The 22,924-nt window shown below is 38.7% G+C and overlaps 1 long non-coding RNA gene across 1 annotated transcript in view; it reads right to left on the minus strand.

The window, feature by feature from the left end:
- The window catches only part of LOC107128767 (uncharacterized), a 134,447-nt gene that overhangs the window by 49,998 nt on the left and 61,525 nt on the right, over positions 1-22,924 (minus strand). The gene's annotated exons all lie outside the window — the stretch shown is intronic.

Here is a 22,924-nt window from a genome sequence, read left to right on the forward strand (position 1 = left end):
GTTTTTGACATGTGGCTTTTCCCGAATCTTTAAAGGAATCGATTTCAAAATAATGACACCTATAAATGTGAAACTATTTGAAACACGAACTAATTATTCTATATAATGCCTTTAGATGCCAGGAAGCATTAATATCTCTACTTGTTTGAGAGATGAACACATATACACATATGTGAAGCTGGCTGCCTTAAGGCACCACAGTGAATAGGGATTAAGACCCAGGAACATCCAGAGTAGATTGTACGGGTCAAATTACACAGCTGTTACAGAAAAGGAGTCCCTATCCAGACCCCCAGAGAGAGTTCTCGGATCTCATGCAAGAAAGAATTCAGGGCGAGGCCATGGAGAAAAGTGAAAGCAAGTTTATTAAGAAAGTAAAGGAATAAAAGAATGGCTACTCCATAGAGCAGCCCCGTCGCCTGCTGGTTGCCCATTTTTATGGTTATTTCTTGATGATATGCTAAACGAGGGGTGGATTATTCTTGCCTCCCCTTTTTAGACCATGTATCGTAACTTCCTGACGTTGCCATGGCATCTGTAAACTGTCATGGCATAAACTGTTATGGTGGGAGTATAGCAGTGAGGACAACCAGAGAGGTCACTCTCGCAGCTATTTTGGTTTTGGTAGGATTTAGCCAGCTTCTTTACTGCAACATGTTTTATCAGCAAGGTCTTTACGACCTGTATCTTGTGCTGACCTCCTATCTCATCCTGTGACTTACAATGCCTTAACTGCCTGAGAATGCAGCCCAGTAGGTCTCAGCCTCATTTTAACCAGTGCCTATTCAAGATGGAGTTGCTCTGGTTCACACACCTCTGACACAGCTGCCCTATCTCTGTTTCCAAAGGCTTGAAGGAAACTCCAGTCAATCAGGAAATGTGTCTATGTAGCCCTAGTGCTGCAGGAGATGGGAGACCTGCTGGCCCGCACTGTTCACCATACAGTCGCTTCCCACTCATACGATGACCCTTCAAAGACTGGGAGTCACAGGTTTAGTTTTTCCAGTTTTTCGGAATTCAAGTGGGTATCACAATGGCTTATCACCTTGGTACCCCTGCTGTGTAAAATTCAAAACATAACAGATCCTTATATTCTCAGAAAATCCTCCCCTTAGGGAATCCTTCCCTATCGGTTAGACATGCTGTTTAATCAGCAGACAAAACCAGTTGAACCATGAACCTATTCTGACCCCCAAGGAAGCACCACTTTTCTAATACTGTGCTAGCAGTATTTTCCACTTACACAATTTCCTTCATTTATTTATTTACTCATCACTGCAGCAAGCATTTCCTGAGCTCCAGACACTGTTCTAGGCACTAGAGATATAGCGGTAAACAAGAAAGTCAAAATCTCTTCCTGTGAGCTACACACTCCAGGGGGAGAAAATTACTCAACAGATAAAGAAACAATATCATGGAGGAGGAAAGACTAATAAGAAAAATAAAGCAAGATAAGAGACTAGAAGGTGACCTGGAATGGGGATAAAGAGGACTTCTTTTTTAAAAAGACTGGTTAGGGAAAAACTTTGAGGGAGAACATTTGAGCAGAGACCTTAATGAAGTGAGGGAGATAATGACTGTCAGCAACTTGGTGGAAAGCTTTTCTGATTCTTTTTTATGCATATGAATACACAAACTGTTTTCTCACAAAAACTGGATCATATTATAACAATTTTGTTGTAAACTTCCATAATTTATTTCAGTAATCCACCAACTGTTGGGGATTTAGTTTGTCTCAACATACTTGAATTTGTAAGAAGAATCAACTGAAAATTAATAATAGATAATAAAGACTTTAATAACTGAAGAGGCTGAAGGCTGGAAAAATAGATGATACATCCAAAGATGACTGTCATGTTGACTAGTAATTGTAGCCAATTACTGTATTTCATCCAGAACACTAATTTACAGTAACTGTGGATTCTGCTACTGTTTCCCACACCTGTAAGTGCCACCATCACCTCTATCATCTCTCATTAATGGAGAACCTACGATCCACTCCAACATGCATGAAGTAATTCAAAGCCTATTGTTCTCAGAACCAGGAAACAAGAAAGAACATATGAGCAGAAAACATTATCTGGCTTCTCTCCTTGAGCAGACAAATTCCTTGCTGATAATGAAAGACACCTGGAAAGTTCCTAACCTTATGAGATTCCACCACCATCTGATTTCTGCCTTCATGGGTTATCCCATGTTCCATCTTCTCTCTTTCAAACAATTAACTGCTTATCTGCATCCCAGACTTAAGATTTTAAGAAGATGAACTAGACACATGGCACAAGAAGTTCTGAATTTCCAAGGGGACACAATCTGCTCTCCTGCTTAGTACAATGATGAGGATATGAGTTGGAAGAAGAGTCATGGGGCCCAGCCACTGTATTCTCCCTTAAGGAATCAGGTCTTTTAAAGAAAGCCTAGGCTCTACTGCTCCCACTATAGAAAGCCTACAGAAAGAGGAATAGTACTTCCTGCTCAGAGCTTTAAGTGAACCAACTCACTAGGCAATTGACCCAACCTCTCACCTCCCCCCACTTGCCAGTCCTTACTACTATACTTATTTTTTTGACCTGTATTTAAGGACCCTAGCCCACTTCTGTGATTGCCTTTTGTCCCCTCTTATTTGAGCCTAAACTGGCTGCCCAGGACTTGGCTGGCTCAATGCTGGTAAAATCTGGCAGTCTGCCAAGTCAACAGTGGCAGGGTAATAGCTACTATTGGGCTTCCCTGCCTCAAGATGGGAGGCAAAATATAGGAAGACTGCAGGAAGCAACAGGTCCTTCTGCAAGCAGGAGACCTCTAAAAGACAGAGGCACAGAAGTCAGGATAGGGGCTGTTGGGGCTTGGGGGCAGGGCCACGATACATCTAGTTTTACTAGATGCCACAGCAATGTGTCATTATGATTAAAAAAAAAACAAAAACAAAAACAAAAAACAAACAGTACTGAGGAAAGTTCTTGCTTAGGGTCTAGTAAAGAGCTCACATGGATGGGCACTGACATGATTCTCACCATATAGTAATCCATCAGTTAGTGCTTCTCTATGAGAATATATGACTTTTCTCTAAAAGAATTGACACGCTACTCTCAAAAAGTAATATAAGCGCATTCTATATCAGCTAGATGACCAGAGACCAAATTTGTTTATGTTAATGTTAATGACTGCATCACTGCTAACAGGCGTAGGTTTTTAATTGTCTCAGAACAAATGATAAGAATTTAATATGTAAGTGGTGAGCAACAAAGAGAAGGCTAAACAAAGTGTTCGTAACAGTGCAAAGAGAGAAAAGTTGTCAAGACAGAGATGCCCTCTCTCACCACTTCTATTCAACATAGTGTTGGAAGTTCCAGCTAGGGCAATCAGGCAAGAGAAAGAAACAAAGGGTATTCAAATAGGAAGAGAGGAAGTCAAATTCTCCCTGTTTGCAGATGACATGATTGTATATTTAGAAAATCCCATTTTCTCAACCCAAAATCTCCTTCAACTGATAAGCAACTTCAGCAAAGTCTCAGGATTCAAAATCAATGTGCAAAAATCACAAGCATTCTTACACACCAATAACAAACAAAGAGCCAAATCATGAGTGAACTCCCATTCACAATTGCTACAAAGAGAATAAAATACCTAGGAATCCAACTTACAAGGCATGTGAAGGAACTCTTCAAAGAGAACTACAAACCACTGCTCAATGAAATAAAAGAGGACACAAACAAATGGAAGAATAGTCCATGTTCATGGATAGGAAGAATCAATATCATGAAAATGGCCATACTGCCCGAGGTAATTTATACATTCAATGCCATCCCCATCAAGTTACCAATGACATTCTTCACAGAATTGGAAAAAACTACTTTAAAGTTCATATGGAACCAAAAAAGAGTCTGCATTGCCAAGACAATCCCAAGCAAAAAGAACAAAGCTTGAGTCATCACACTACCTGACTTCAAACTATACTACAAGGCTACAGTAACCAAAACAGCATGGTACTGGTACCAAAACAGAGATAAGACCAATGGAACAGAACAGAGCCCTCAGAAATAACACCACACATTTACAACCATCTGATCTTTGACAAACCTGACAAAAAGAAATGGGGAAAGGATTCCGTATTTAATAAATGGTGCTGGGAAACTGGCTAGCCATATGTAGAAAGCTGAAACTGGATCCCTTCCTTATAGCTTATACAAAAATAAATTCAAGATGGATTAAAGACTTAAATGTTAGACCTAAAACCATAAAAACCGTAGAAGAAAACCTAGGTAATACCATTCAGGACATAGGCATGGGCAAAGGCTTCATGACTAAAACACCAAAAGCAATGGCAACAAAAGCCAAAATAGACAAATAGGATCTCATTAAACTAAAGAGCTTCTGCATCACAAAAGAAACTACCATCAGAGTGAACAGGCAACCTACAGAATGGGAGAAAATTTTTACAATCTACCCATCTGACAAAGGGCTCATATCCAGAATCTACAAAGAACTTAAACAAATTTACAAGAAAAAATCAAACAACCCCATCAAAAAGTGGGCAAAGGATATGAACGGACACTTCTCAAAAGAAGACATTCATACAGCCAACAGACACATGAAAAAATGCTCATCATCACTGGCCATCAGAGAAATGCAAATCAAAACCACAATGAGATACCATCTCACACCAGTTAGAATGGCGATCATTAAAAAGTCAGGAAACAACAAGTGCTGGAGAGGATGTGGAGAAATAGGAACGCTCTTACACTGTTGGCGGGAGTGTAAATTAGTTCAACCATTGTGGAAGACAGTGTGGTGATTCCTCAAGGATCTAGAACTAGTAATACCATTTGACCCAGCCATCCCATTACTGGATATATACCCAAAGGATTATAAACCATGCTACTACAAAGACACATGCACACATATGTTTATTGCACACTATTCACAATAGCAAAGACTTGGAACCAACCCAAATGTCCATCAGTGATAGACTGGATTAAGAAAATGTGGCACATATACACCATGGAATACTATGCAGCCATAAAAAAGGATGAGTTCATGTCCTTTTTAGGGACATGGATGAAGCTGGAAACCAATGTTCTGAGCAAACTATCGCAAGGACAGAAAACCAAACACTGTGTGTTCTCACTCATAGGTGGGAACTGAACAATGAGAACACTTGGATGCAGGGCAGGGAACATCACACACCGGGGCCTGTCGTGGAGTGGGAGGAGGGGGGAGGGATAGCATTAGGAGAAATACCTAATGTACATACTGAGTTAATGGGTGCAGCACATCAACGTGGCACATGTGTACATATGTAACAAACCTGCACATTGTGCACACGTACCCTAGAACTTGAAGTATAATAATAAAAAATGAGAGAGAGAAAGAAAAGTTGTGTAAAAAAAGAAAATCAACTCATCACACAGCACATATTCATGAAGTCACATTGATGCCAAGAGAACAGGAGTAGTTTGATACCATGGTCATATTGCGAGCAGCTTTATACTTTCATCAAACTGGCATCTATTAGTTAAATTAATGTTAGGAGTTTGTTTTCACTTAAATTTAAAATTTGTTATGTAAGAGTTATCATTATAAGAAATTTTAACTGGTTTTAATGTCCGTACATAAGTAACCGGATAATTAAAATAATTTAAGTAAACATCAGAGATTCTCAAGAATTATTTTTCACTTACAGAAAGCTCATTAATATTATTTATTGCAGCACTGTTTATAATTGCAAAGCATCAGACATATGCCAAATTCCAAATATCTATCTATAGCATACTGATTAAATAACTATGGTGCAGCCACACAGTGGAATATGATACAACTGCCAAAAAAAAAATAAGATAACATGAAGCAATCTCTAAGATATTTGTTCAGTAGAAAAAAGTACAGAATAGTGTAAATAGTATACTGCCTTAGGAGTAGAAAAGGTAAGAATAAGAGTCTACGTTTATTTTTGTTTGCATTTACATTTTTAAAAAGCACTACAAGGACACTCAATAAACTATTAAAAGTGGATATCAATGAAACCAGACAGGAGGACTTCTCACTGTGTTTCTGGTTATATCATGTCCATTTTTGAACCATACAAAATTGATATACTGAAAAACTAAAACTAAATCTATAAACAAAAAATAAAACTAGTGCATCTATTGTTAGCCAAGATTAAGAAACACTCAGTAAATTGTTGGAGTGAGTATGTAGATTAAGGTGTTTTAGAAGTTCAAGAAAAAAGCACATTTATAGATTCACATATTAAAGCCACCAAAGTCTATTGAGGATCCTGGGCTGTCTCATTCATGAATAGCTCATTCATGACCCTGGATGAAGTTTAAACTCCGGTTTGAATGCACTGGTTTCAGTGCAACATGCTGCCTGACAAGTTACCTCAGTAGGGTCCATTTCAGCCACTAGGTAAACTGCGTTAATGCTAGATACTGTGATAGACATCGCCTGCGACTGTTTTGGGGAGTTACGCAGACTGCATTCAAGTATTTCCTTTGTTGTATCTTGATGTCTTTAGTTTCGGATTTTAGGAGCAAACTTCAAAGAGCAGGTTTTTTTGTTTCGTTTTGTTTTGTTTTTTGTCTTTCTCCAGATATCCAAGGAGTGCCCTTGCATCTCTGCAGTAATGACCCCACACAACTCAGGAGAAGAGTAACAACGACAGCCAATCATTGGGAAAAGAAAGTTAGTGGTAGAAAGGAAGAGAAGATAACCACTGGAGTGGCTTTGACCCCAAAGCAAAGCTTCCACTGGAAACTTGAAGACATCCTCTCAGCATACTCCCCACCCCAGCTGTGGAGAGCAAGGAAGGCTATTCAGGGCAATAGAACATTAGTAGGTGAGATCAGAGTCTGAGGGGAGTAGGTTTGCATCGTGGCTCTACTACTTTCTAGCAGAGTAACATTGTGCTACTCATTTAACTTCTCTGGGCTTATGTTTGCTTACTAGGAGAACAGGGACTATCACCATACAGTCCTCATAAGGCTGTTGTGGGAATAAATCATCTGTGTCAAATACTGAGCACAGCAATAACCAGCACAGATAAATGTCAGCAGCTGTTAATGTGTGATTGACAAAATCATTAGTAGAATTATTCTTTAAACACCTAAATTAAGACAAAGTTGTTTAAAATATGTGTATTACTTTGCAAAACCCAGCATACTCTGACTGAAAGCCAGAATATAGCAGCATTCTGTAGAGGGTGTTCCATACTTACCCCAAACTCCAGACCATGACTGTGGTCATCAAGTCGGTGCTCACTGGCCCAGGTATTTGACTGCATCAATGTCACATGAGTTCTTTGTGAGACAACAGAGGGGTTAGCTGCAAATGATAGAATCTTCACTTTGGGATAAGAACTATCTATGGTGGCCGGGCGCGGTGGCTCAAGCCTGTAATCCCAGCACTTTGGGAGGCCGAGGCGGGCAGATCACAAGGTCAGGAGATCGAGACCACAGTGAAACCCCGTCTCTACTAAAAATACAAAAAATTAGCCGGGCGCGGTGGCGGGCGCCTGTAGTCCCAGCTACTCAGGAGGCTGAGGCAGGAGAATGGCGGGAACCCGGGAGGCAGAGCTTGCAGTGAGCCGAGATCGCGCCACTGCACTCCAGCCTGGGCAACAGCGTGAGACTCCGTCTCAAAAAAAAAAAAAAAAAAAAAAAAAAAGAACTATCTATGGTTTATTATACAGTTAAACCAAGCATGAATGCCATATTTTCCAGGTCGGCTGTTGTACAGAGCTAAATTCAGCAAAAAAGAGGGCATTTCTGATGAGTATGCAGGACTAATATGCCAGGCACAATCTAGCCTCAAGGACTGGCTCCAGAAACTGGAAAACTGCTTGAAACCCAGGCAGGACCCTCTCCCTCTCAGGTCTCTGTTCTGACAGCTGCTTCCTTCTCTGCTTTCTGCATAGAGCAGCTTCCTCTGCTCCCAGCCTACAAGGTAGAATATGGTTGCTCATAGCTTCCCAGCATAAGTGCGTAAGTTGCAGGTCCAACACATGAGGGAAGTTAAATGTTCCTCAGTTTCTGTTCTAAATTCCCCGTGAAGGGTCTGTAATTGACTCACCTGGGTCAAATTCTCATCTCTAAAGCAAGCAACTATGGCTTTCTGCAGAGGGCAGACTTGTTTCATACTTACATGGCTGCTGGAAACCCACTCCTTGACCTGAGAGGGGCCAGTTAAGATAATTGCTAAGATCTGGACAGATGTCTCCAAAAATGCTCACAGTAAATCATCTAGAGGGGCTCTGATTTTCATGCAGCACATAGAGACAAAAACCAAGCTTCTTCTGTGAAATCGTAGAAATATTACTTCTTTATAAACAGATTACAATACATTCTTGGTCTATTTTTGTTTTCTCAAAAGATAAGTGCTGAGTCTTCTTTAACTCCATTTATAATCCTCTTACTTGAAAGTTTTCTGCTATTCCACGTATTTCCTTGGGGATGGCTTTCTCTTCCCCTGCATGGCCCTGAGGCTACCTCTATCTCCCCTGAGCTCTGTCCCAGCTACCTCTGCCTTCTCCAGATACCACTTTGTTCTCTCTTCTGCCCCTGGCTCCCAGGGTAGCTTCCTGATTGGACCTGAAATACAAATGATGCCTTTTCACTTCCTCTGTAACACCCACACATGGTACAGTTAGTCCACTCCTCACTCCATTACCTGTGTGTACTGCAGATGCTTCAAATTAAAGAAATGATGGTCCTCATCTTAAAATCTTCTCAATCACCTTCATGTCAGGATGACAGCAAACACAACAAAGAACATGATGTTGGAAGCATATTCTTAGGCTTATGGAATTTTTGAATTTGGCTATTTCTATGCCATGGACTAAAGAAACTTAAAAACTGAGAACAGGGGCAATGTGATGTTTTACACAGACAGCAATTTCAGAATATTTTACTATATTTTCCAATTTGAACTACTGTAGGAGTGATAGGTTCTGACCAAGTAGCAGTGATTCACTAGATGACAACTAGATGGGCAAACTCCATACTTAGCATAGGTGTCCCCTCCCCTTGGCATTACTGCACATACCATCTTTAGAATTCTAGTACAGTATCTTGCAGTGTATTGTCATTGTCTGTTTGCTACTATCCATTAAAGGGCAGAGACCATGTCTTTTCCTCTTTTTATCTTCACCACCTAGAAAAATAAGCGTCATACAGTAGGAGCTCTATAAACATTTATTTGATGAATGAAAAAAAAAAGCAATAAGAATTCCAAACACAAAGGAATTTTGTAAGAAGCAGATTACAACTAATACGCAGATGAAAGTAAAGTGAATCCCACTGAGGAAAATAAGGTACATTTGAGATACATTTTTTAAAATGCTACCTCAGCCATGTATAATTGATGAATATTGAGTGCTCTCTGACAGATAGGTAGGGCCATGTAACTGCTTCAAAACAATGAAGTCACGTAGGTGTTTTTATAATGTGACAAGAATATTTATTTTCATTGCTGACAAGTATTTACATTTTTCCACCATGAGGTTAACCTAATCTTGTACCTTGTCATTTTCTCTCTCCTACAGAGGTAAATCCTCTGTCTATAAATGTATACAACCATAATCCCTTGAGCCATGCAAAGACAGCGTGCCAGTTTTCACTGTGTAACATCTACTTAGTAGCTCAAGGGGTAGCTGACAAAGAAGTAATTAAGAAAAAACAGATTTCACAAGCCAATAAAAATTCTCCCCTTAGCGCAGCTTGAGAACTACAAAGGTAGGACTTAAATCTAGAGATAAACATTAGATAATTAGCTCCTAAGCCCTTTCAAAATGAAGATTTCTCTAAAAATTGAGCTTAAAGCCACTCTATATAATTAATGTCAGTTAAATCTAGCAACCTTTTTCTAAGCTTTTGTAATTTTAGAAAAACTGGTATTAGATGACCAAAAAATACAAAATATATTTACCTTTAAGGAAAGAAAAATAGAGCAATTTGAGCTATGTGAACTATACAAAATGTACCAGGCCTAGAGAAACATGAGTGTGGGACTTCATTCGGGCTTCCCCCCACCCATGTCCAGAGGCAAATGTTAAAAGGCATTTTTGTTCCTGACTAGTAACGACGACGATAAAAAAAAGCATTTTTGTTCCTCACTCATTATCATCATGTTTCTAGAATTTGTGATAGAAAGAACAATGTATAGCCAATTGATAGCTTATGTTATTTTAACGTAAATTCCTGGTAAACAATGTAGAAACTGCTTTTTCTTTTTTCCTTAAAAGCCCACTGTGACTGCTGCTAATCAAAGAATGGACTAAGGGCAACTTGAATGTATGCTCTTGGGTGACCATCCTCAAGCTTTGGCCTCAAATAAACTCTGCTTAATTATATTTTCTGAATTTCATTATTTAAGGTTGACACCTTTAAAGTACTGAATTCTTTCAATATATGTGATTGTGAGCCTACATTCCAGACACTATCCTTAGCCCTGGAGTTACAAAGGTGAATAAGACATGGCCTCTGCTCTCAAGAAGCTTGCAGTCTAGGGCAAATGAGCTTGTAATTCCATTTTTATAATAATTATTCAAAATTCAGGAACCCTGGATTGTCATAAACCTCTGGAAGTGTATTCCCTAGATCCTAACAGGTCTCATCTAAACTAGTTCCGATGACTGCACATGCTTATTTCTCTTGTTGAGAACTTAGAAAAATATAGTAAATCCCTACTGTTAATGATAGAGACAGGAGATAGCCAAGGGTCCCCAGTGAAACCCCACCTTCAAGCCTAAAACAGCCTGAAGGCTGAAAAACTGGACTGCTGGTCCTGGATGAGGCCCGTCCTTTCAGAAGGCTTCTTTCTGAATAATGCCCACCTGTGCACTGGGAGAATGGGGTGGAGCCTCAGCAAGTTCATGCCGTTTGCAGTGAGGAGGAGCCTGGCCTCCCCAGTTCCTGAGTGGGATGACCTGGGATTCAATCTGTAAGGCGGGAGACCTGCTAGCAGGAATTTCTCTCACTTTGCTGAGAGTTACTTTTCCTTTTTCCTTTTTGCCCAATAAATTCCACTCCTCACCCTTCTGTGTGTCTGTGAGCCTAATCTATCCCAGTCATGTGACAAGAACTTGGTTTTAGCTGAGCTAAGGAGAAAGTTCTGCAACATTAATTTTATGTGCCTTTAATAATCAATAAAAGCCATCAAAAAGAAAAATAGCATCTAGTAGATGTTCAGTATAAACATAATCAAACATTCACTAGTCTGTTAGCAAATGATTTAAAGTGTTTATATTAGTAGTCAAATGATAACTTTTCTCTAAAATTTTCTCAGAAAGCTTACAAAATCTGTGGGATCTTTGAAGCCTAGATCCCACATCCCATCATGGGAAGATGATTTGCGATCTGAATCATTTTTCTTTGCAGGATGTTTTGTGTCTGTAGCCATATTTTGGTATTCAGAGACAAATCAAATGCCTAGCTCATAGTTTCTTTATTAACTGCAATGTCCCACTGCCTAATGAAAGATTCAGGTAACTTTAGCAGATGAGAGTTTATTTTTAAGCCACTTCTGCTGTTTTCTTACTCTCAAAGTGAAAAGTATTCCCCTCAAATAAACAAGATGAAAAGAGAGTCTTTCTTAACAGTACAAACGCACAGTTGCACTAGTTTTGGAACTTTAGTAAAGTTGAAGACTACCTATTTCGACGATTTCTCTCAATATAACAGAAGACCAGCAGTTCCGCTGCTTTGACAGGCAAAGCAAAATGGTGCTGTCTAAGCAGTACTTACACTTCATCTTCTGGTCTTTCTCCTTTTCCCAAGTCCTGGCTTTCCCTGAGAGAGAGAACTGACAGTGCAGTAATTTAAAGGTTACAAAGTGAAGAAAGAGCTTGAAAGTGCAATTTTACTCTTTTTTAAAAATTTTTATTTATTTTTATTATTATACTTTAAGATCTGGGGTACATGTGCACAACGTGCAGGCTTGTTACATATGTACACATGTGCCATGTTGGTGTGCTGCACCCATTAACTCGTCATTTACATGAGGTATATCTCCTAATGCTATCCCTCTCCCCTACCCCCTCCCCACAACAGGCCCCGGTGTGTGATGTTCCCCTTCCTGTGTCCAAGTGATCTCATTGTTCAATTCCCACCTATGAGTGAGAACATGCGGTATTTAGTTTTCTGTTCTTGCAATAGTTTGCTGAGAATGATGGTTTCCAGCTGCATCCATGTCCCTACAAAGGACACAAACGCATCCTTTTTTTATGGCTGCATAGTATTCCATGGTGTATATGCACCACATTTTCTTAATGCAGTCTGTCACTGATAGACATTTGGGTTGATTCCAAGTCTTTGCTATTGTGAATAGTGCTGCAATAAACATATGTGTGCATGTGTCTTTATAGAAGCATGACTTATAATCCTTTGGGTATATTCCCAGTAATGGGATGGTTGGGTCAAATGGTATTTCTAGTTCTAGATCCTTGAGGAATCACCACACTGTTTTCCACAATGGTTGAACTAGTTTACAGTCCCATCAACAGCGTAAAAGTGTTCCTATTTCTCCACATCCTCTCCAGCACTTGTTGTTTCCTGATTTTTTAATGATTGCCATTCTAACTGGTGTGAGATGGTACCTCATTGTGGTTTTGATTTGCATTTCTCTGATGGCCAGTGATGATGAGCATTTTTTCACATGTCTGTTGGCTGTATGAATGTCTTCTTTTGAGAAGTGTCTGTTCATATCCTTTGCCCACTTTTTGATGGGGTTGTTTGTTTTTTTCTTGTAAATTTGTTTGAGTTCTTTATAGGTTCTGGATATGAGGCCTTTGTCAGATGAGTAGATCGCAAAAATTTTCTCCCATTCTGTAGGTTGCCTGTTCACTCTGATGGTAGTTTCTTTTGCTGTGCAGAAGCTCTTTAGTTTAATGAGATCCCATTTGTCTATTTTGGCTTTTGTTGCCATTGCTTTTGGTGTTTTAGACATGAAGTCCTTGCCCATGCCTATGTCCTGAATGGTATTACCTAGGTTTTCTTCTATGGTTTTTATGATTTTAGGTCTAACATTTAAGTCTCGAATCCATGTTGAATTAATTTTTGGTCTTGACTCTTTATGCAATTTGCCAGTGTGTGTCTTTTAATTGGACATTTTAGTCCATTTACATTTAAGGTTAATATTGTTATGTGTGAACTTGATCCTGTCATTATGATATTAGCTGGTTATTTTGCTCATTAGTTGATGCAGTTTCTTCCTAGCATCGATGGACTTTACATTTTGGCATGTTTTTGCAATGGCTGGTACCGGTTGTTCCTTTCCATGTTTAGTGCTTCCTTCAGGATCTCTTGTAGGGCAGGCCTGGTGCTGACAAAATCTCTAAGCATTTGCATGTCTGTAAAGGATTTTATTTCTCCTTCACTTATGAAACTTAGTTTGGTTGGATATGAAATTCTGGGTTTAAAATTCTTTTCTTTAAGAATGTTGAATATTGGCCCCCACTCTCTTCTGGCTTGTAGAGTTTCTGCCAAGAGATCTGCTGTTAGTCTGATGGGCTTCCCTTTGTGGGTAACCTGACCTTTCTCTCTGGCTGCCCTTAAGATTTTTTCCTTCATTTCAACTTTGGTGAATCCGACAATTATGTGTCTTGGAGTTGCTCTTCTCGAGGAGTATCTTTGTGGTGTTCTCCGTATTTCCTGAATTTGAAAGTTGGCCTGCCTTACTAGGTTGGGGAAGTTCTCCTGGATGATATCCTGCAGAGTGTTTTCCAACTTGGTTCCATTTTCCCCGTCACTTTCAGTCACACCAATCAGACGTAGATTTGGTCTTTTCACATAATCCCATATTTCTTGGAGGCTTTGTTCATTTATTCTTACTCTTTTTTCTCTACACTTCTCTCCTCACTTCATTTCATTCATTTGATCTTCAATCATTGATACTCTTTCTTCCAGTTGGTCAAGTCGGTTACTGAAGCTTGTGCATTTGTCACGTAGTTCTCGTGTCATGGTTTTCATCTCTATCAGTTCTTTTAAGGTCTTCTCTGCATTGATTATTCTAGTTATCCATTCATCCACTCTTTTTTCAAGGTTTTTAGTTTCTTTGTGCTAGTTAAGTAGTTCCTCCGTTAGCTCTGAGAAGTTTGATCGACTGAAACCTTCTTCTCTCAACTCGTCAAAGTCATTCTCCGTCCAGCTTTGTTCCGTTGCTGGCGATGAGTTGCGTTCCTTTGGAGGGGGAGATGCGCTCTGATTTTTTGAATTTCCAACTTTTCTGCACTGCTTTTTCCCCATGTTTGTGGTTTTATCTGCCTTTGGTCTTTGATGATGGTGACATACTGATGGGGTTTTGGTGTGGGTGTCCTTTCTGTTTGTTAGTTTTCCTTCTAACAGTCAGAACCCTCAGCTGCAGGTCTGCTGGAGTTTGCTTGAGGTCCACTCCAGACCCTGTTTGCCTGGGTATCAGCAGCGGAGGCTGCAGAAGATAGAATATTGCTGAACTGCAAGTGTTGCTGTCTGATTCTTGCTCTGGATGCTTCATCTCAGGGTGTACCCAGCCTGTGTGAGGTGTGATGTGTCAGTCTGCACCTCAGTTGAAAATGCAGAAATCACCCATCTTCTGTGTAACTCACTCTGGGAGCTGGAGACTGGAGCTATTCCTACTCGGCCATCTTGGGTGTCACCTCGCAATTTCACTCTTGACTCTTAAGAAACTTAGGAAAATAAAGGTTAAAAAAAATTTTGGAAATGTTTCAATGTGGCCACTAGTAGATCTACGACTTCCTCCTAAATGACATCATATATTGGCAAGGATGCGAAGAAGGGGGAACACATACACTGTTGCTGAAAATGTAAATTAGCACGATCATTATGGAAAACAATTCCTCAACAAACTTCAAATAGAACAACCATATGATCCAGCAATCTCACTACTGGGTATATATCCAAAGGAAAGGAAATCGGTATGTCAAAGAGATAGCTGCATTCCGTGTTTACTGCAGCACTATTCACAAGAGCCAAGACATGCAATCAACCAAAGTGTCCATCAACAGATGAATGTCTAATGAAAACATGGTGTATACATATATATGTATAATTGTGTGTATACATATGTGTATATATGTGTGTGTTTCATATATATAATGTATATGTATATGGGGTGGAGAATAGGTATATATGGGGTGGAAAGGAAAAAGAAGCCAATGTGAGTGTATTAGTACTGCCAAAGGAAACAGGTTTGATTTGTCTGAATAAGGACAAGAATTCATGTATTCATAAACTGATGGGACATAGTCACAGGTGAGGTTTATAGATACAAAGATACAGCTAAATAGGAGGATTATTGTTTACATATGTCAAAATATTATACTGTACCCCATAAATAAGTACAATTATTATGTATCGGTTAAAAATAATAAAATCAAAACATAGAATATAAAGCAAAATAAGAAAAATTATTACACAAGGGAAGAAATATAAAATGATACAAGAAACACAAATTATGTAAATTAGAGAAATTAATTAAGCTTCCATCCACATAAAAAAAGTCTCTCATCTTGAGTTATAATACAAAATCTAACCTCAGACTGTTTAAAGGAAACATACCTAAAATAAACTGTCCATGATCTATCAAACAAGTGTCAAAAATATAAAGGTTTACTCTATTAAATCAGACAAAGAATTTAAGGCAAAATATTAAACAGTTTCTATGGACTAAATAGTATAATCCAAATCGATTGAGTTGGAGTTTACTCAAAAGCAGAGCCTGAGAAAAGAATGTGTATGCAGGTAATTAATTTGGGAGGTGATTCTAGGGAACAAAAGTAATAGAACAGAAAAAGTGGGTGAGGAAGGAGAAAGAAGTCAATGTAACTATGTATTATTGCTGCCAAGGGAAATAGTGGTTTGATTTGTCCATATAAGGACGAGAAACGGGAAATTTATTCATCGGCTCCCAATTGTTATTAGCAGAGGGTTGCCCGTAACGGTTTTATTCCTAAGTACTTCCAAACTGCATGTGTGTATGGGCTGAGTGGGCTCACACAAGAGTCCTAAGCTTTGAAGAAGTCCCTGAACATAAAGTGAAAGACTTGATGGATGAGTTTAAGGCACACACTGTTAGCCTGAGATAAGATGAAGCCCTCACAAAACTGTCCATTACAGCTGTGGCTGGAATTAGAGATAAAGCATAGAGGTTATGATTCAGAGCAACAGAGAAGTCTGATAGGACAGGGTTCTCTGAATAGGTGATGTTTGAGCGGGGACTTAAAGAAATGGAGGAATTGAGTTGTGTGAATATTTAGGGGAAGAAAAACCCAGGCAGAAGGAACACAAGGATGAATTTTTAATGATGATGAAAAGCCTTTAAAGAGTTTGAACAGAAGAATGCACTGACTCTCATTTTGAAACAATCATTTTTGCATTTTTGTATAGGTAATGGAGAGAGTGGGAAAAGAATGGAGGTGAAAAAGAATCATAGAGAGCCTAAAATAACTATACTTAAAATGAGTAAAGAGAAAAAAGGAGACAGGAATCTGTATAAAAGAATGAGATACTATTTTTAAAAAATCACACATTTGAAAACTCATCAAAAAATAAGATTATGGTAATTGAAATTGAGAAATTGGCTTAAACAGCAATTTGACACACTGACAGACAGAAATAGAAAACTGAAAGATATGTCTGAGGAAATAATTCAAAATGCAGTATGAGAACATACAGATTTAAAAAACAGGAAAGAGAAACTAAAGGATAGAATGAGTGAAATGAAAAGGTCCAATATAGAGTTCTAGAGAGAAAAAGAGAACAAAAATATCTGAGAAGAAAATGACAGAATATTCCATACTTGATAAATGATGTCAGACTAGACTCAAATTGTGTGCCATATGCAAATTAATTAAATTCATATAATTCATTGTATTACCCAAATAAAACAGAAAACCTCCTAATTATTTCAATAGATGCAGAAAAATCATTTCCTAAAATTCAACATCCATTTATTAATTTTAAAAAACCTTGGCAAACAAAAAGTAAAAGGGAATCTCCTCTAAAATGGGCAATAAATGAGAAAAATATCCAGCTAAGTTTTTGTTAAATAATGCAATATGGAACATTTTCTTCTTGGCTTGGTAATAATGCAAGAATTGACACTAACCCACCTCTGTTCAGCATTGCACTAGAGATCCTAGCAAGTTAAACAAGGCAAGGAAAAATAAGAAAGACATAAATATCTGAGACAAGGAAAAATACTTTTATTATCAAATATAATTGCATTAATAAAAAAATCCAAAAAACATTTAAACTACTGGAAATAATAAGTGATTTTAGGAATATTGCTCGCTTGAAGATTATGTTACTCAGGGTTCCTCAGAGAGACAGAATCAATAGGAGAGGCATAGATAGACACACAGACAGATAAGATTTATAAGGGAATTGACTCATGTAATCATGTAGAGTCTCAGAAGTCCCACAAGAGACCATCTGCAAGCTAGAGACCTTGAGGTATGGGTAGACTGGCTAAGTTCAATTCCAAAAGCTTCATACTAAGGGAGCTGGTTGTGTATGTTCAGTACAAAGCCAAAGGACTAGAACCTGGGGGGCCACTGGTGTAAGTCTTTAATCTAAAGGCCAGACAGCTTGAAGTTCTAATGTCTAAGAGTAGGTGAAGAAGAGTGTTTCAGCTTCAGGAAAAAGAGAGAGAAAAAAGAAATCACCTTTCCTCTGAATTTTTGCTCTATTCAGGCCCCCCAACCTATTGGATGATGCCTGCCCAACTGAGGGAGGAGAATTCTATAATGAGAGAATTCTATAAACAGTAAGGGAAAAGCATCAAGTAACATAAAGGGAATCTCCATTAGACTATCAGCAGATTTCCCAGCAGAAGCTTTGCAGACTGGAAGGGAATGGACTGTATTCAAAGTGTCAGTCAAGAACACTATACCCGGCAAAGCCATCCCTCAGAAATGGAGGAGAAAGAAAGTCCTTCATAGACAAGCAAAGGCTGAGGGAAATTATCATCATAGAGCAGCCTTACAGAAATACTTAAAGGAGCACTGCAACTGAAATTAAAAGAGTAATAATTGCTATCATAAATACACACACATGACACTATAAAACTCACTAGTAGAGGCTGGGAATGGTGGTTCATGCCTGTAATCCCAACACTTTGGCAGGCTAAGGCAGGCAGATCACAAGGTCAGGAGTTCGAGACCAGCCTGGCCAGCATGGTGAAACCCTATCTCTACTAAAAATACAAAAAATTAGCTGGGCACAGTGGCGCATGCCTGTAGTCCCAGCTACTCAGGACAATTGCTTGAACCCAGCAGGCAGAGGTTGCAGTGAGCTGAGATCATGCCACTGCACTCTAGCCTGGGTGACAGAGTAAGACTCCATCTCAAAAAAAAAAAAAAAGAAAAGAAAAGAAAAAAAAACTCACTATTAGAGGTAAATTCATAATCAAAATCAGAATACTCCAAAACTGTACATGTGCTCTGTAAATATTTCTAATCCCTAGCATAAAGGCCAAAAGTAAAAACAGAAAAAAATAAATAAGTAAATAACTACACCTACGGTTAGTTGTTAAGTAACTCACAATATACAAAGATGTAAATTAAGGCAACAAAAATATAAATTGTGGGGTGAGATAATAAAAGTCTACAGTATTTTTATGCAACCAAAGTTAAGTTGTTGTCAGCTTAAAATAGTCTATTAAAACCACAATTTTTTTATATTAGCCCCATGCTAACCACAAAGAAAGAAATTGCAGCTGACACACAAACAAAAGTAAGAAAGAAATTAAAGCTTAGCACCACAGAAAACCACCATACCACAAAGGTAAATAAGAGAGGAGGAAAAGAACAAAGGATCTACAAATCAACAAGAAAACAATTAATAAAATGGCAGGAGTAAGTCCTTGCCTATCAGTAATCATCTTATATGTAAATAAATTCAATTCTCCAATTAAAATATATAAACCACATGAATCGATCAAAAATAAGACCCAACCATATGCTGCCTACAAGAGACTCCACTTTATCTGTAAGGACATGTAGTTATTTACTGTAAACCAAAACTAGATTGTAAGGTTTAATGAATAGGAAGATATTCCATGCAAACTGAAATCAAAAGTGAGTAGAAGTAGCTATGCTTATGTCAGATTAAAAAAGGATCTTACAATCTATTTTTGGTTTACAGTCAAAAATTATTTTAAAACCCCAAAAGGTCATTATACAATGTTAAAGGGAAATAACAAGAGGAAATAATATGAGAAATAATTCAGGAAGAGGATGTAATAAATAAATAAATAAATGTATATATATATATATACACACACACACACACACACACACACACACATACATACACATACACACATCTAATATAGGAGCACCCAAATATATACAGCAAATATTATTAGATCTAAAGGAAGAGATAGACTTCAATGCAATAGTAGGGAACTTCAACAACCCACTTTTAGCAATGAACAGATCATCCAGACAAAATAAACAAACATCACATTTAAACTAGACCAGGCCAGGTGCAGTGGCTCACACCTGTAATCCCACCACATTGGGAGACCAAGGCGAGTGAATCGCTTGAGCTCAGGAGTTTGAGACCAGCCAGGCCAACATGGTGAAACTCCATCTCTACTAAAAATACAAAAATTAGCCAGACGTGGTGGCACACCCCTGTAGTCTCAGCTACTTGGGAGGCTGAGGCAGGAGGATCACTTGAACCTGGAAGGTGGAGGTTGCAGTGAGCCAAGATCCTGCCACTGCACTCCAACCTGGGTGACAAAGCGAGACTGTCTAATAAGTAAATAAATATAAAAAGATAAACTAGACCAAATGAACCTTACAGACATTTACAAAACATTAAATCCAACAGTTGCAGAATGTACCTTCTTCTCAAATGCACATGGAGTGTTCTTCGGGACAGATCATATGTTAAGCCTCAAAGCAAATCTTAATAAGTGTAAGAAGATAGGGATCTTATCACATGTGTTTTCTGATCACATTGGTATAAAACTAGAAATCAATTAAAAGAGGAACATCAGAAACTGTACAAATACATGGAAATTCAACAACATGTTCTCAATAATCAAAAGATCAATAACAATATTAAAATGGAAAGTTTTTAATTTCTTGAGGTAAACAAGAAAGGAAAAATAACATACCAAAACCTATGGAATACAGCAAAAATAGTTATTAGAGGAGGGTTTATTGCAATAAATGCCTACATCAAAAAAGGAAAAATACCTCAATTTAAAAACCTAATGTAGGCCATGATAAAGACTTCATGATAAAAGCTTCAAAAGCAATTGCAAAAAAAAAAAACCCAAAAACTGATAAGTAGGAACTAAGTAAAATGAAGAGCTTCTGCACAGCAAAAAATAAAATAAAAATAAACAGACAACCTACAGAATGGGAGAAAATATTTGCAAACTCTGCATCTCACAATGGTCTAATATCCAGAATCTTTAAGGAACTTAAACAGATTAACAAGCAGAGAACTAATAACTCCATTTAAAAAAGGGATAAATGACACGAACAGACACTTCTCAAAAAAAGACATACATACAACATAAAACCAATAAGGATCCCATTTTTTTTCTACAAATGCTTTCGTTTTAACAGCAGACATCTCACAAGCTGAGAATTCAACTTTAGTTGTAATTCTCAGGAAATATCTCCTTCATTTACATAAAGCGTACACCAAGTAACCAATGGAAACCTCTAGAGTGTATTTAAACCCCAGAAAATTCAGTAATGGAATTCTTGAGCCCCTATGCTTGGGCCCGCTCCCACACTGTGGAATGGTTTGTGTTTGACTTAGCAATTTCAGCCTTATGGCTACAGGAGAGATTCTTCTCTAGGGCATACGTAGAAGCTCTTACACTGTCTATATGGAGATGAAGACAGGAATTCGAATCCCTGAACTCAAACTTTTCTTTCATTGCTTTGTCCAGCAACATTAGAAGAAACCAACCAACATCATTATATTCCCTGGTTTTACACAAATGTTTGAAAGTGTCATATACAGAATTACCAAGTTCCTTGCCTTTTGTAAATAACTGATTTACATATCCAATGCAAATATTTTGTGTATTTCTATAAACATTTCACACCATGGACTATGAGAGTACAGAGTGCTTTCTATATATTAGAAGTAGTGGCCGGGCAGTGGCTCATGCCCGTAATCGTAGCACTTTGGAAAGCTGAGTCAGGTGGATTGCTTGAGCTCAGGAGTTCAAAACCAGCTTGAGCAATGTGATGAAACCTCATCTCTACCAAAAACACAAAAATTAGCCAGGCATGGTGGTGCATGCCTGTGGTCCCAGCTACGTGGGAGGCTGAGGTGGGAGGATCACTTGAGCTTAGGAAGTTGAGGCTGCAGTGAGCTGAGACTGTGCCACTGCACTCCAGCCTGGGCAACAGAGACATTGCTTCAAAAAGAAAGGTAGTGTTCTGAGCATTTTTAGGTCTAATCAGATTAGAAAGAAAATTCCAGAAACCCCAAAACCAATTATGAAAATTCATCTTCAAAATTCTTTTCCCCAAGAGCCATTCCTGGTACCAAAATCTTTATTAGTCAGGGTTCTTCAGAGAGACAGAGCTAATAGGATATAGATAGATGGATGGATGAATAGTAGGTAGGTAGGTAGACAGATAGATAGATAGATAGATAGATAGATAGATAGATAGATAGGCACATAGATACATAGATAGATACATAGTTACATAGATAGATGAGAGGATTTATTAGAGAAATTGGTTCATGCAATTATGAAGGATTAGAAGTCCCACAACAGGTTGTCCGTAAGCTGGAGATCCTGAGATGCTGGTAGTGTGTCTCAGCTCAAGTTCCAAAACCTCAGAGACAGGGGAGCTGATGGTGTAACTCTCAGCCCAAGGCCCAAAACCTGAGAACACAAGGTGTTACTGTGAAACCATCCTCAGAAAATTAATAAAAAGAAATTGTTAGGACTTTAACAAAGGCAAAAGCTTTGCATAGAAGTATTGCGAAGCATTAACCAGCTTGCCCTATAGCCCTCTTCCCCGACAGGAGAATAGGACCTGGAGACAGGAAACCTAAGGACTTCCTAGAACTAAATCAAATGGAAACACTTCAGCTATGACAGGAAATATCCCCTGTATTTACACAGCGTGCACACCAAGTAACCAATGGAAATCTCTAGAGGGTATTTAAATCCCAGAAAATTCAGTAATGGGACTCTTGAGGCTCCATGCTTGGGTCCACTCCCACCCTGTGGAATGTATGTTTGTTTTAAATAAATCTTTGCTTCTGTTGCTTCATTCTTTCCTGCTTTGTTTGTACGTTTTGTCCAACTCTTTGTTCAAGATGCCAAGAACCTGGACACACCTGCACCAGTAATGTATTTTGGCAAACCAGCCAGGAGGTAAGCCCAAAGTTTAGGATTTGTTTTTCTCATTTTCCTTTCTGCTTCATACAGGAGAATCTCTCCCTCTCTCTCTCCTTTGCTTTCAAACTTAGGACCCTTGGTGGGCAGCAGCTAAATACAGAGGGAATGGCAGATTTCTGGCCAGGGCCACTCTGAAGGACTATTTTTAATGTTTTCCGTTTGTGGTCCCCGATCCCTACATGTGGCACAGCTCAGAGTGAACTCACACGTTTTAAGTGATGTAAACCTTTTCTTATGCTAAATTCTTCCCTTAACCAACTCAATTGGCTAAGGACAAAGGAAACCTACCCAGCCTCCAGTTCCTATCATTAGTTCATGGCTATCACTAGTGGAATGGGAAGCATGGGAAAGCATGGTCTTATCAAATTATAAGGATGCTGGAAGTTGAGGCCTTCGTCCAGGGACAAAACGAAAGCTCATAGTAGGTCATTGCCTCTGGAAGGAAAGTGGCACTGGTGCCCACTTAAAGTCAGATTGGACCGCAAAGGGGGACACCCCAGTGGATCCTCTGGACCTCAACCTTTCCAAAGGGGATGCC

Source organism: Macaca fascicularis, chromosome 1 (genome assembly GCF_037993035.2).
Source record: "Macaca fascicularis isolate 582-1 chromosome 1, T2T-MFA8v1.1".
In the NCBI taxonomy this organism is placed as follows: Eukaryota; Metazoa; Chordata; class Mammalia; order Primates; family Cercopithecidae; genus Macaca; species Macaca fascicularis.